Below are 14679 nucleotides of genomic sequence, written 5' to 3'. Positions count from 1 at the left end.
TTACAGCTGATCTGTGTGGCATGAAGGAGTTCAGACTATCACCAGAGACTGAGCAAGGCTCCTTGCAATGATATGTACAGGCCTTTTAGGAACCCGAGACAGGAATGTAATCTGCTAGTAGGAACAAATTTGCAAGGCAGAAGTTAAGAGCTAGCAAGAGGCCCTGGTAACAGTAACCTGCGTATCAATACGGTGAAAGCAAGTAGCCGGCTAAGTGTGTAGAGCAGCAGCTAGAATATTGTTTCTTACAACTGAAAAATAAAAAAAGGCATAATTTGGCTTCTTTGCTGGACTGAAGAACTACGTGTCCCTTCTGGCTGTTGGAGATAAGGGACATGTTGTAAGAGTATTTAAAAAGGCCAGACTTGCTAACTGGTAGGGTTACAGCTGATCAGGATCTCAGGTCTGCAGCATCTTAAGGGAGCCTGCAGAGAGAGGCATGGCTCCTGCTGAACTGAGGACTCAGAAGGATTTGTGAAGCAATGCCTCACGCTGACACAAGCAGGGAGTGATCAGCTGTTGAGCAGCCTCCTAGAAGCAGTTTCTCCCAGATCCCACTGAGCTGCTCTCCTATTTAAACTCTCACGCATTAAAGAAAGTACAACCTTGCCCATCTACCTTGAATAGTTACTGATCTCGATCCCAGCGATCATGTATAATTAAAGGCCTGCTAAATGCAACACTGCAGGAGAAAAAAAAAAAAAAAAACAAAAACCTTAGGACTCAGCTATGCTTACCCAAATCCTAAGGAAATTAGTGGTAGTTACACCATACAACCACGGAAATGTGTACCCTCACCCGCACATCAGCATCCCCAGCCCTTTGTACCCAACATTGCCACTTACCATTCAGGCAAAGTGGAAGCAAAAAACTTGCACTGTGATTTGTGGATTAGGCTCAGTGATCACTGGAGTGTGTGGCAAGAGAATGCAGGCTCTGATCCCCTACTGCAGAAAATGATGACACTTCTTAAAGTAAGCTTAGCTAACCAGTGTCCAGACTCCTCAATCCTTACCAACCCAACCAGCACCACATTTAATGAAAGGTACTGCTGGCTGTGAAAGTAACAGAATACAACCCAACCAATATTAAAAGCTGTGTAATAGCACTAGCTATTTACCAGTGTTACTGACCTTTGTGCTGTAGAGCTTGAATCAACATTAAGGTTGAATCAGGAGAAAATCATCTCCTATATTACATGCAAGGAAGCTTTTTTTTTTTTTTGTAAAATCCTCTTACCTTTTTTGCAGACTCAAAATACTCAGATATTTGGCACAGTTTCCAGGCCAGCAGATGAGCTTACTGGCTATTTGAACAACAGTGATTTTGTATGTTGGTCCAGGGTAAAAAAGGAGAGGTAGAACAGTAAAGAAAGAAACTAGCAGAAGCAGCAACAAAGAAAACGCAGACTGTGCTGTCTACCCATCTCAGTATTTTCCTACAATGCATCTTCTCTGCACCCTAATAGCTAAAGACAAGTGAATATCAAATCAGACTACCCCCAGCTGGTTCACTGTTCTCCAGGAACACAACCATACAGCCAAAAGAGGCAACATGTTTTCCAGTAGAGAAGCCTGTGCATTCATGGAAATCTGGTCCCAGCAGCTCTGCCCACTGCACGTATTGAATATGTCATTAACAGAGATCCAGCCCAAAACACCAGGCTGAAGAGAAATTTGCATTTGACTCTAACTTGGCCAGCTGGCTGGAATTATTAACCAGTTACATTTGTAATGATGAAAGCTAATGAGAGGATAATCAGATTTCACAGTTCACAGCAAGTCACTGCCTTGTGGAGTTAAGAAAGGTTTAACGACCCCATCTCATTGATTCCCCTCACAAACTGGCTGCCACATAATGCTTTGAATGCATCAGTGAACTTTTATCTGTCCTCTAAGGGGAACACCTGAATATGTTTATTGAAAGTGTGTCCGTGAAGAGGTTCAAGCCTAAGAGAAAAAACTAATCTTCCCCCATGCCCTCTCCACTGCTCCAATGTTTCTTGTCAGAGCAGAGAAACAGCGACTGGATGACTAAGTAATGATAATGACTGCTGTTGAGTGCACTGCTGGGCTCTGATTAGATTCTTCTTGGCTTCTAAATAGATTAAAAAATAACAGCAAGAAGGCTGTTTGGAAAGGCAGGACTAGCCTATTAGTGCCAGTACAGGGCTCAGTCAAGACACTCCTGGGTCATTATGCAGAAAGTCCAGACCCTTTGCCATGGAAGCTTGGAAAGGAGTAAACAAAGATGTCGCCTATCAGGCCATGAGCTGCTCCCACAACCCTTTGTGTCAAAAAGTCCCTTAGCCCAAAAAACACAAGGAGAGCTCTGAGGCACTGAAGTTCTCATGTCCTACACTAACTACCCTGTACTGAATAAGCAAGAACTACGAGTCTATGAGCAAACTGGGAAGACATTAAGGAAAACATTTGAAACACACTGTCCCTTCCAGCATCTCTGCCTCATCAGCTCTCCATCTGTTCCCAGAAGTTCAATGGAAAACATGAAAATGCCATTTTCCTGCTTTCTACAAACTCACTTTTACTGCTCTGGTTGCCGGTGCAGCATGGCACTGTTTATACCCCTTTTGTAGTGCAACTCAGGTAGAGCTGGTGTGATCAGCTGCCTGTAGCCAAAATAATGTTTTGTGCAACACCTTCCTCTAAGAGACAGTCAGGTGAAGTAGTGGAAAGAGGTCTTTTTGCACTTCACAGCATCCTGAATAACCTTCAGCTTTCACTTGAAGCAATGAATTAAGGAACTGAGAAAGGCAACAGCCTTTCCTGCAAGCCCTGGGAAATCCAGCCACCAGTGAGAACAGCAGCCCTTTAGCATTCGCTGCAACTGTTCTCTGCATGCACTTAATATTTTAACAGGTAGTTTCACTCTCTTTTGAGAGAAAGAAAAGGATCAACATCTAGTCTAGTCTTGGAGTTGCTTAGTAGCATTTTCCACACCTTGCTCCTCCATGTACAACAGCAAAAGATACGATTAGGATTTACCCACTGTGTTCTCCTAGGTTGCAGGTCATGGTAAAAAAAAATAATACAGTGCCCTAATTAGATCTTAAACAATAAATGCAAACTAGCATGGTGTATGTGTACTCTCCTGCATTCCCATAAGCTTCTGGAAAAAGGAAGAGTCAGACCGAAGAAGAGAGATGAGCAACCCTTGAGAATCATAGGGTCAGTATGTATGCAACTCTGGCACAGAAATAAGCAGTACAGTGTTACGTGGGGAAGAAGTCAAGATGATTGTACCAAGCTGAAGTTTGAGATCACTAGAGCACCTGTACAGAGAAACGGGAAGGGTAGAGGCAGGAGAGACTGCTCCCCCGATGCTTTCAGTCTCTTTAGAAAGTAAAAAATAAGTAGCACAAAGAAGTTGTATTTGCCGCTTCTTGGATGTAGCCCTCCCAGCCCTCACTACAATTCCAAAATATAACCACCACCATATGTTCTTGACCTAGACTAAGTCACAAAGTATCTGCTGTTTATTCTGATCCTGGTGACAACAAAGGATATCACAAGTGCAGATAACAAGTGAGAAACATATCTGAGAACATATCCAAAGATACAATAAGTAAATTAGATAAAACATCGTAGTTCCCGCAAAGATCAAATACATCCAAGAGTCACCACAAAATAGCACTTGGAGCTTGATCCTTTTTCAAGCAGTGGAGCTTTTGATTGGTCACCTACAATAACCCCAAATGATACAGTGGTGCTCTGACCAACACATAGCTTTCTGCTGCACAGCCCAAGTAGGCTGTTACTAGGAAGAAAACTCTTTCACTGCTGAAGTGAGAAAGCGATATATACAATTTTGGTGCCCTAGGTCAGGATTAGGTGCTCCATCCCCTTCCCTTCAGGGTAACTCACCACAGTCGACGAACTCTTCAGACCCAGCTGAGAAGGATGGGATCCTCCACCAGTAACTTCCACTCCAGCTTCTCTTCACATGCAACTGTTCTGTTACAGCACATACCTACAAAAGGTAAACGGGGAGAAAAGATGAGTGCCACTGGTCCGGCTGCTCAACAAAACTACAGAGAGGTCTGTACCAAAGCAATCAGCTGTTCACAGAAATAGCATTACTTTTAGGAAAAAAAAAACCTCTACTCACTGTGCAGGAAGCACAGTTAGCATAAACAGCAGGCTGCCCAGATCCACATCATAGCATCATCCCCTATGTGAGAACTGATGTTTTGGGTTGTCTCCAAGGAAGGCTGAAACCACATCCGTTTTCCTGCCTTTCTGCTGGAGATCCCCCCAAGCAGCAAGGACAGCTGAATAGCAGAAATACTCACGCCTCCCCACAACCTACAGTCTATTTACTGATGTAAATCACTGCTGATATCAGCTTAATTTAATATACTTGTTCGCAAAAATGCAGAGAAAGAGGAGTGAATGCACATCTTATTCAACTATCCCTGATTCATGAATAGGCTTGTCTGATACAGAGCCTAGGCTGGGAGTTGGGGTAGCAACAATGGTGAGATGGGAGCTCCCTGCCGCAAGGAGCAGACACCCTCAGAAAGAAGGGGAGAGGCACTAAGAAACACACATCAGTTTCTCTTCAGACATTCTTTGGTTAGGGTATACAGCTAGACAGACAACCATGGAGGCTGAATTTGCAGAGGACAAATTCCCTTTTAGCAGGTTGATGGTTACTAAATGTGACAATTTAACTCCAGTCCAGTATTAAATCTAAATGGTTAGATTTGACATTGATTTGATAGATGGCTGTGCAGCTTTATTGTTTCACTCAATAACATTAACAGCAGCCTGGCTTTAGTAAGCTGTTTTTGCAGGTCGATTTATAAGGTAAATATTGACACCACTCAATTTTACTCATGTCATTTATGGCGTTGAACTAGTCAGATAGTCTCCATAGGTTTCTTCTGCACTGAATGAAGAGGGGGGTTCTCCAGTGGGCAATTCAGCCTCTCCCCCACGCTGCCTTCTTGGCACTTGCCTGTATACAATTTTATAAAGAACCTGAGGAGACCAACTGACCAAGTTACATGCCCACATTGGAAGACTAAACAAATCCCCATGTGTGCTTTAACCAAGCTCTGAGGGCAGTGGAATCACGTTTCCTTGGACAAGCAATGCAGGTCCAGATCCTCCAAGGGCCTGGTATGACACCAGCCTGTCAGCCAGCAAGCCTCGCAGGTTGGAAGTACTTGTGACCATACAGGGTGCACATGAACATGGCACAGAGAAAACAGAAGGTGATGGTCAGAGGTAAAAAGTCAGATTGCAGCAATCTTATTTGGGAGCCATCTCAGAACATGCTCACATGGCGCCAGTAATAACTTCAAAGAAGCTCATGATTTCATTAAGGAACCACTGACATCCTGAAGAATGAGCCTAGGAGAATCAGGACAGTTTTTCAATAAAACTGGAATAGTTCTAGGAAGACACAAGATGAAACAAATCAGAGTTTTCTGTCCAGGACAGCCTACTAATTTCTCCATCTCCAACAGGTAAAAAGGGATAGATGAAAGTACCCAAAAATCTCCCTACATTAAGCAGCACACTTGATCATTTGATAGCACTGGGAAGACAGCTTCCTATAAAGCTGTCTGGAGAACGCATCAAGAGTTAACACTCCAGTTACAAGGTCAAGTCTGGTTTTGCTGTGAGACAAGGAGCTGCCATGCTGGCACAAACTGCTGTTTGTTTGCTCTTCCAACCTGACCTGTCCTTGTGAGTTGGCAAAAGGCTGAAGCTGGCCTGAGTCCCAGCTACCAAAAGCTGCCCAAAGCAGAGAATGTGTTGCTCATCACAAGGACTAGCAGCTAGGTGGAGAGGGGGAGGAGAGAATAAGCAGTACAAAAAGCAACTGATAGGATCTCCTCTGATGCTGAGAGCTGCTCTAGAGAAGGCTCCCGCCTGGCACACAGCCACGGAGCACAGGAAGATGTGGGAACACCGACTGTGGTCAGTTCAGTGTCACAGTCTTGAAGAGACAGCTCAACATTCAAAGTTCCTCCTTGGAAACGCGCCTCACATTGGCTACTGGAGAATTATTGGAAATTACTTTTGGTAAAAATCAATTTAGGATTGACAAGAAGATTGAGCTTGGACAAACACTGTGCCCACTATAGTCAGTGGCGAAACTTCCTTTCCTGCCAGTGGTAGCAAAACTAGAGAACCCAGCAGTGCAGAGATGAATTTTAACATTTTAATTCTGTTAAAACTCCAGCCGTGTTCTTGTGTTATGTGCTGTTAGAATTTGATCTCTGCTGTAACAGAGGAGTCTACTGAAGGAGTCTGCTGGAAGACTTTGCACTGAATAGTGCAAAAACTACTTGACAGATCCTGTGTGAGCAGCTGCCAGGCCCCCCAACAGCGACTGAGCCACTGGGCCAGCCACAAAATCAGCACACAGGAGCACATAACCATGCCAGGGCTCCCACCCAGGCACTTCGAGTGTATGTGGCCACGTAAGAGGGGAGTGCTGAAATCAAGCAAACTGAGGGGAAGAAAAAAAAAAATATTTAAAACAGAAATCCAACAGTGATGGTGAAGTCTAAACACTCCTCGAGTTTACAACATTCCAATCCTTAATTCATTAAATCACTGCTGCTTATGGCACACTGCAGTACAACCTCAGCTGGTCCCAGTACCCAGACAGGATTAGGGGGCATTTCACAAGACGCAGGAAGGGGATAGCAGGAACAAGATGGGAATGAGCAGCAAGTACAAAAGCAGCAAGGTCCACGATTTTACAAGTGTTTCTTGAAGCTGCTCTATTCGTGCTGAGGGCTGTTACAATGCCTGATGATACCATGGTAGCGCAAAATCAAATTGTCCAGCTCTTTTTCCCTTTCTCAGATCAACAACCAGTAACCTGGCACTTCTTAAAAGGGCTGGCCACAGGCCACACTTGTTCAAACCACATCTCCATGGAGAAAGGAACATTGCCAAAAGCAGAAAGGAGAGGTGAGAAACAGGAGAAAACTATCCCAAACAGAAGCCAAGCATGACCCAGCAAGACAAGCCTATGTGAGCCCAGGTAACACCTGATCCACTGTAGACATGGACACATCCTCAGCACACTGTTATCCATTGATTTTTCCATTCTTCACAGCTTGAGCCCCTGCAACCACAAAGCAGACAGCACAGCTTCCTGTCCCCTCCTAGGCAGCAATGGAAAAACCCTGTCCAAGTGATCTTGCACCTGAGCACGACAGGAGGGCAGCAGACACACACAGAGCCTCAAGCCCAAGAACTAAAGGTGCCAAGCAAAAGAAACCCGGGAGTTCCACATTGTTTCCAAGGTAAAAAGAGAACGGGGTTGACCCTGCTTGACTTCATCATGTTGTTTGTCCAGGGCCCTGCGCTTTGTGCACTGAGCTGCAAAATCAAAGCAAGTACAATGGCAATGAAAACAATAAAACACATCAGCGTGGGGCCAGCTTTGCAATGGAAAAGCAAAGGTTTGGAAAGAAAAAACAATACTCAGATTTAAAGGCCATTTCTACAGCCATTTCGGAAAAGAGCTGCTTGAAGTTGTTAAGATTAGCAGGATAACAATATTTTTATTTCGCCATTGTCCAGCATAAGAACAAGCAGTCCATTTTCCAAGGAATCTAAACGGACAAGACGGATGAAGGGGAAACACATTCATAGATGAGGAGTGATTTGACCCCGATCACATAACACCAGGATCAGTGCCAGGAAGAAACTGGCTCCCAGCACAATGCTTTTCACTAGTCCATCCTGCTTCCAAGGCTGGAAGCAGACACCCATCTTTTGGGCCTAGCTAGAGAGACTGAAGGTATTTCCATCACAAGGTGCCTGTCACCATCCCATCAGCTGCAGGTTAGCAGACTTCACTCATGTGCACTGTGCAGCTGGTAAAGCTGTGAGCAAATATAGCAACAAGCAGGAGCAGGGAAGGGAAGACAAGGGTAACATCTTCAGCCAGAGCAATTACTTTTGTCCGTGGTCTCATATGGTCATGTTCAACTCCGGAAATCATAAGACTGGTGGTTCAGATAAGAACAGCTATCAATGCATCTTTTAAAAGTATCCTATCTGCACCACTCCATCATGTGAGTTCTAGTTTAAGTAAGTCACATCCAACAAAAATGCTGTCCTTAGCTAATGCAGCAAAGATGAGATTCTGGAAGTGTTTTAGCTAATTATAATCAGGACTGAATCAGCTTGTTATTGACACGCCATCTCCAATGTTATTGGCTGTTAACTTTTAGATAGTTTGTTAGATTTTACCAAGCTTTTTGTATGTCATCTATACGGACTGCTCATGGACATCGGGCCAGTCCCTATCAGATGACCAGTGTTCAGGGTCTATGGACTGAATGACTCACAGAAAACTGCTTTGGGCCAAAAGGAAGAGTAAAAAGAACAGTGATATTATTATGAATCTGCATTCAAGGCCAAACCCTGTAAAGGCATACAATTCCCAGTGAGGTCAACAGAAAAGGCACAAGTACATGCCAGGGCAGATCTTGATCTCTAAAAGCTGTCTTAGATTTTCTCCAATATGAAACCGAACTCCTCTAACTGATGGACCTTTCACCTCAGAGAGCTAATGTAAACCAATGTAAACCAGTAGCTTCACTCACCTACTGCTCAGCAAACGTGCCCTATATAGTATGTGATCTCCGAACACAAATTCCTTACACGGACTACTTGGGATTCAACTGTGTTGAAGAAACACTGTTGGCACATAGCACGTTAGCTCAAGCTTTCTCAGAAGCAGCAACACTTAGCTGCCACTGAAATTCCTCTCAGGTTTGCTCAGCCCATGTCTGAAGGCCTGCTTTTACTCACCCAAGTGAGTCAGCAAGATCCATTTCACCTCTTCCCCAGTGGTGCAGGCAGCACACGCTTTCTGGTCAGCAGTGCCAGCTCAGTACATAAGACCCTTCTCTGCTCAGGCATGGCAGTCTATTAAGGTTGGCCTTGTAGAGAAAAATTGCTCAGAAGCAGATAATATACACCAGTAATGTGTCCAATAACACAGCCTTCCCAGCAAGTGCATATGCAGGAAGCTGGATGTGGAGAATGCCCAGTGGCAGCTCACAGTCTAACACGGAGTTTAAGACCCCATTTGCACACAAAGGGAGATGAGAAGGGGATAGCTACAGGGCAGATACAGCATTATTTTTCAAGGAACTTTTCTTTGATCAGGAAAGCACATTAGAACAAGATAAACTTATGTGCTACAAGCCTGGTTTCTTGAGCCTTCTGCATCCCCAGCTCAATACAACAGACAGGAACAATCAGAAAAATGCACGCTGCGAAATAAAGGAACAAAGTCATGGTACATCTTCATGGTCACAGAGAACCAAGGCTGTGTATCAGCTCTTCTCAAATTTAGTCCTCGAGATATAATTTCAGCAACGTGCAGTTGCCTACCCCTGTAATTCAGTGGTTACCTCTTGAAAGAGAAAGAGTGTCAGCACCATGTAGAGATTGAACTGAAAGAACAATATCACTGCGACGCCAGAGCTCAGGGCGCATTCTCACTTTGTCTCCGTTTTCCATTAGCTAATATTGTCAGCTCCACAGAGGCGACGTATGACTTACTACAGAGTAATACCATCCAGATACAGAGGTTACTCTTGCCTGACCCCAACCTACATGAGATTAGAATCACCCCCTCCCACTCCCACCTCTTTCAGCACCTCTATATTTAACTGCAGATTAACTCATTTCCTCTTTCCACATGTGAGATTAAAGTGTCCCAAGTTCAGTCGGCTCCAGCAGAGCCTCAGTACATCCTCATGTAAGTCACCACTCATTACATGTACTAAAGCATGTCAAGGAGGAGAATGAGTCACACTGTTCACTCTCAAACTAAACACTTGCTCCTCAAGAAGTAGAGCTGGCAGGCAGCCCAGGCCCCAAGATAGTAGGAGATACCTACAGTTTTAATCTTCCCTGTCTGGTACAGGAATCTTAAAGACATAAGAAGTGCCACTATTTACCAATGCGTTTGAATGAAATGTGGGTCAGTGACCAAGGCAAAGGGTCAAATACACAGTGACTTGGCCTCTGGGCATAGCATCGATTACAGGTCTAAGACTCAATAGCCAGCATATACCAGAGAGGATGGGGAAGAAAAAAAAAAAAAAGCACAACAAAATCTCACTGAGGTCAAGCCCACCATTCTTGGTTCAAAACAGCTGAGACAGTAAAATTGCCTGGGAGAGGGGGATTGGGGCAGGAGGCACCAGCAGAAAAGAGGAGGCAGCAAATGTCTTCCTCACCATGTGCCACACCGCTCACAAAGGGCTGGGTGCCAAGGATGAAAATGCTGCAGTAAGACTGTGATTCTCCACCCACAGCTCTGTGGGGCACACGGGAAGATTAACCATAAGGAAGAGAGGCATTTCCACCTGGGGAGGGGCAGCAGCCACAGCTCTGGGGTGCAGGAGCCCTGTGCAGGCTGCAGCCCTGCTGCACTCACACTGCAGCCCCAACCAGCACCTAGCATCCCCAGGGAAAGCAGGAGCCTTTTGCTCCCACAGCCTCCCTCCCTTTGCGTCTCAACAGCACCATGCAAGAAAGACTGTATTTCTATATCTACCTGACCTTCCTGCAAATCACTTTAAGCCCTAGGGTACAAAATCTTTGTTCACTGGTTGAAAGAAACATTAAGTGGCCATAAATAAAGCTGGGACTTTAAATCCAGCCGCATGAGTTAACTCCATGGTGAATATAATTTTTCATAGCTAACAACTGTGGTAATGAATTTTATCTCAATGAACACAGAAAAGATGAAGCATACAGAATACAGAACAGGAATAAGTTTCTTGGCCTTAGATTTCATATCAATAATCCTTTAAAGTACAAGTACTTCTTTTCCTCATCCTCATAATGGTAAAACCTCTCTTGTTCTAACACTTCAAGAGAAGAGGCCCCCTTAATTTTAAGTGGCTGTAATAATGGGCCTCAGAATTTCTGCCAAGAAAAACAGAAAATCAATGCAGACAGGGAGCGGGGAGACACGCAGGAGAGCCACTGGCATTTGCTTGAGCAGAACAGCTGGAGTAAGTTGTCAGTTCCCCTTACTGTATCTTCAACTGCACTGCTTGGCAAAGGGGGCTATTAAAGGAAAGAAAATGCCTACAACGAGCTTATGACACATCTCAAAAGCAATAGCAGCCTCTCCACGATTCGAGGAACAATGGAATGACAAACAGATGGAAATGAGAAATACAGCCGTGGAATGGCATAGGGAGGGCTCTGCTATGGATTGCAGGAGCAATGGGGCATGGCAGGCAGACGTCTTGTTGCCAGAGCAGAATCTGTCGGATCTAATTCAGTGACTGCATTGCCTGCAAATGAAATCACAACAGGCTAGAGACAGAAACAACTGTTATAATTTGGTGCTGCTGTGCATACACCAAGAGAAAGACTATCATACTCTGTTCTCTATATTTTGGTGTAAAGTGGCTGAATTCTTCCATGAATAAAAGAACCTGCTCTGTGGAGATCAATAACCACTAGGGTCATAGTGATTCTCTTTCAGTTCAATTATTCCCAGAGGATTACAAATAGACTGCAGCGATTTGGAAATATCCTCCTTTTATTTGAGGGTAGACTGAAAGTGTCCTGAAATCATTTTTTCTGCCAGTATGAGGTCACTGTATAAAATATACATCAAACCAAGGATGCATCTCAAAATCAATAGCAGGCTTCCAGTCATTTGAGAAACAGAAAAGATGAACAGATGGAAACGAGAAGAGGAAAAGTGCATTGCACAGGGTCACTATCAGCTCACAGAGAAGCTAGTACAAATATACCAAGAGCTGCGTAACTGACAGAAACGCCCCTCTGCTTCTTCTCTATGCAAGTTCCAAGTTGGAATAAAACCACAACTGTGTCTTATGGCAGCAAGCCTCATTCCTTGCTTCCATTCAACTGTGCACATGCTTACACACCTTCGCACACATCTGTTCATATATTTGCCTAATTTTTGCAGAGACTTAGTAAATAGGGATATTCTTCTCTTTGTTGCTCTCCTAATTGAGGAAAATTAGACTCAGATCCTGAGTCTAAAACATGACCTGCTCCTGACAAAAAGAACAAATGCTAAGGGTCTATACCAGGAATACAGAAAAAAAAGCTTCCTGTTCTAAAGAATAAATTCACATTTCCATATTTCTTTAAGCTTCACGCTGTTTTGATGTTGTTATATAGAACACAAAAGAAATTTCATTGTAATTGCTATGTGAAAGATACTCAGGAGATTCCCTGCCAACTCTGCATCTTATGCTCGAACACAGCAAGTGACAAAGTAGCTGGCAAAGTGACATCAGGTACAATTGCAGTTACATTAATTGCAAGGCACCCTTACAATGGGTGAAAACAACTCAATAAGAAACTTTCTGCTAAGAAGCCTTTCAAGGAATTTAAAAAGCAAATGGAGAGAAGCTCTCAGAGCACTCTGGGTTACATCTACCACATACTGCAGGGTACTGCTACAGGATACTGAAAGGGGAAATGCAGGAAGGGTTTTCAAGGATGCTATGATAGCTGCTAGACTGGGGAGCTCCCTGCTGCACCACAGACATGCTTTTAAGAGAATTTCTGCTCATTTCAAGCACAGAAAGCAAGGAATGGAAAAACTAGGCTTGCTACAGCAGAGACTGAGCAGCCCCAAAGCAGGTACCTGTAAGCTGTTGAACTCCTGGGGACCACATCACTCCCTGGGTTGAGATTTGCAGTGCTCCAGGACCAGGCAGACCCTCAGAGCAGCCACCCAGGAAACCTGACTCACTAACCAGTGTATAATTAAATAATAGCAGGGAACCTCAAAAAATTAGACAGCTGAGTCAAATTAATGCTCGAGAGACCAAAAGCAGCAAACATACATTGAGGTTATAATGAAAGATTAGAGGAATATTTAGCTGGAAAAGATGGAAGCAAAGAAGAAAAGCCGATTGATTTTGGGCTACAAGTAAAGCAATGAATAATTGTGAAGCAAGATTGGAATGTGCTGATTTATCCTGTTTCATGCTATAGAAAGGCAGTAAATGTAATTGATATTCTTTTATTAAAATTATAATAAAGCAGCATAAAATCAGTCTGAGGAATTTATTACTACAGGGCAAAGACGGAATACTAGAGTTGTACTGGCTTTCAGAAAGGATTAGATAATTTTATTAGCATAAATAATACCTACAGCTGGGAGAGCTACATGAAGAGTTACACAAATAACCAGCTCAAAGGCATCGCTCTCTATTCCATTTGCCATCCTGTATTTGCACCTTCAGGCAGAGTGTGCATTTTCCAAGTCATCATCAGAATTAGAAAGGATGTAAAATTCCTGTTTGGCCTTTAAATCGTCTTGTGAGATGGGCACTCAGACTCTGAGGGAACACTGATACAAATTCTTCTGAAGAATTTTGGATTGCACCAATGCCAAGAAGAAACCCTACAGCAAAAGTCTGGTACAGCAACTGCTATTTCTACTCCTCCAGCGAGCTGGAAAGCTAACAAGCACTGCAGCAAGTTGCTTACTTTAGATCAACAGCCTTTCTCCCCCTAGAATCTGTCCCAGCGATGACTCAGTCCACTGCTACGAATGAAGATGAAGACCAAAACACTCCATCTTTGGTCTTCATACTCAGACCACCACAAAGCATGCAGACTTCGACAGAGATTCATTTCTTGTGAACTGGCTTGAAAAACCACCCCGTCTCCAACGATGCCCTGGTGCTAAAATACCAGTCCAGATTTTTAGCTTCTGCTGTTTAGCAGCTGCACTAGTTCCCAAGCATCATTGCAAAAATACTGAAGTCTTCTCACATAGCTCTAGCATCCAGTCTTTAACTAAAGAATATTCTAGGGAATTCTCTAAGCTTGAACCTGTCCAAAATTGCCTGTAAGAAATTATGATCTGCTCTAAACATTATAAAATCTCTCAATTAAGAATGGGCACAGCACTAAGTGCCATCTCCCAGTTTGATACACCTCTGAGCACCACACATCTAGCAGGGTGTTGTCAGATTTTACGATGTGTGATTTCATAAAGCCTGACCTGATGGAAACAAAAGATTGCACAAGAATCTCAGCTTTCAACTAAAATACATAGAAAAAACAACTCCCCAAAACACACACAGTAAGTTACTGACATGATGAAGAGAAAGACTTGAACAACCAGAATAGATCAGGAACCAAGAGGCAAGTGAAATTTATTCTAATATATTTTTTCATGACAAACAAAAACCCCTCATGATTCTTTAAGTGAAATCCCTTAATTTGGGGCAGGGGGTAATCCCCATGATGATTCAAGAATATTTAAAGTGGCAGAACGACAAAGTTAAAGCACATGACGTCTCAGCATGCTCTGACCATTCTCTTTTGGGAAACACAGATCCTATTTTAATGCAAAGACCTCCAGAACCAGAGGACAAGAGAGGAGAGTGCCAAAATAAGAAGCTGAAAAGATGCCAAGTAGAATAATTGTTGAAATACTTTGTGACATTTCTCAGGAGCCACTGCTTCCCTTTGATCATTGCACAAGTGCTCTAGAGGCAGGATAATGCTAGTGCTCCTGGCTATGCTGGATTTAGGAACCCCCAGTTGGACCCCATCATTCTCCCATGTGCAGGCACCAAGCAAAAAGGGTCTCAGATTGCTGCTGCATCCTGCCAGGTGCCAAACATCACTAAAAAAAAAAAAG

General features: G+C 43.6%; 1 protein-coding gene across 38 annotated transcripts in view; it reads right to left on the bottom strand.

Annotated features, from left to right (window-relative positions):
• The window catches only part of SORBS1 (sorbin and SH3 domain containing 1), a 163804-nt gene that overhangs the window by 78948 nt on the left and 70177 nt on the right, over nucleotides 1-14679 (bottom strand). For all 38 annotated transcript variants that reach the window (XM_032190804.1, XM_032190803.1, XM_032190808.1 and 35 more), the window contains one exon: nucleotides 3885-3990. The gene's annotated coding sequence lies outside the window, so the exon portion shown is untranslated. The remainder of the gene's footprint in view (nucleotides 1-3884; nucleotides 3991-14679) is intronic.

Source organism: Aythya fuligula, chromosome 7 (assembly GCF_009819795.1).
Source record: "Aythya fuligula isolate bAytFul2 chromosome 7, bAytFul2.pri, whole genome shotgun sequence".
Classification (NCBI taxonomy): Eukaryota; Metazoa; Chordata; class Aves; order Anseriformes; family Anatidae; genus Aythya; species Aythya fuligula.
This window is presented reverse-complemented; position numbering and strand designations above follow the sequence as displayed.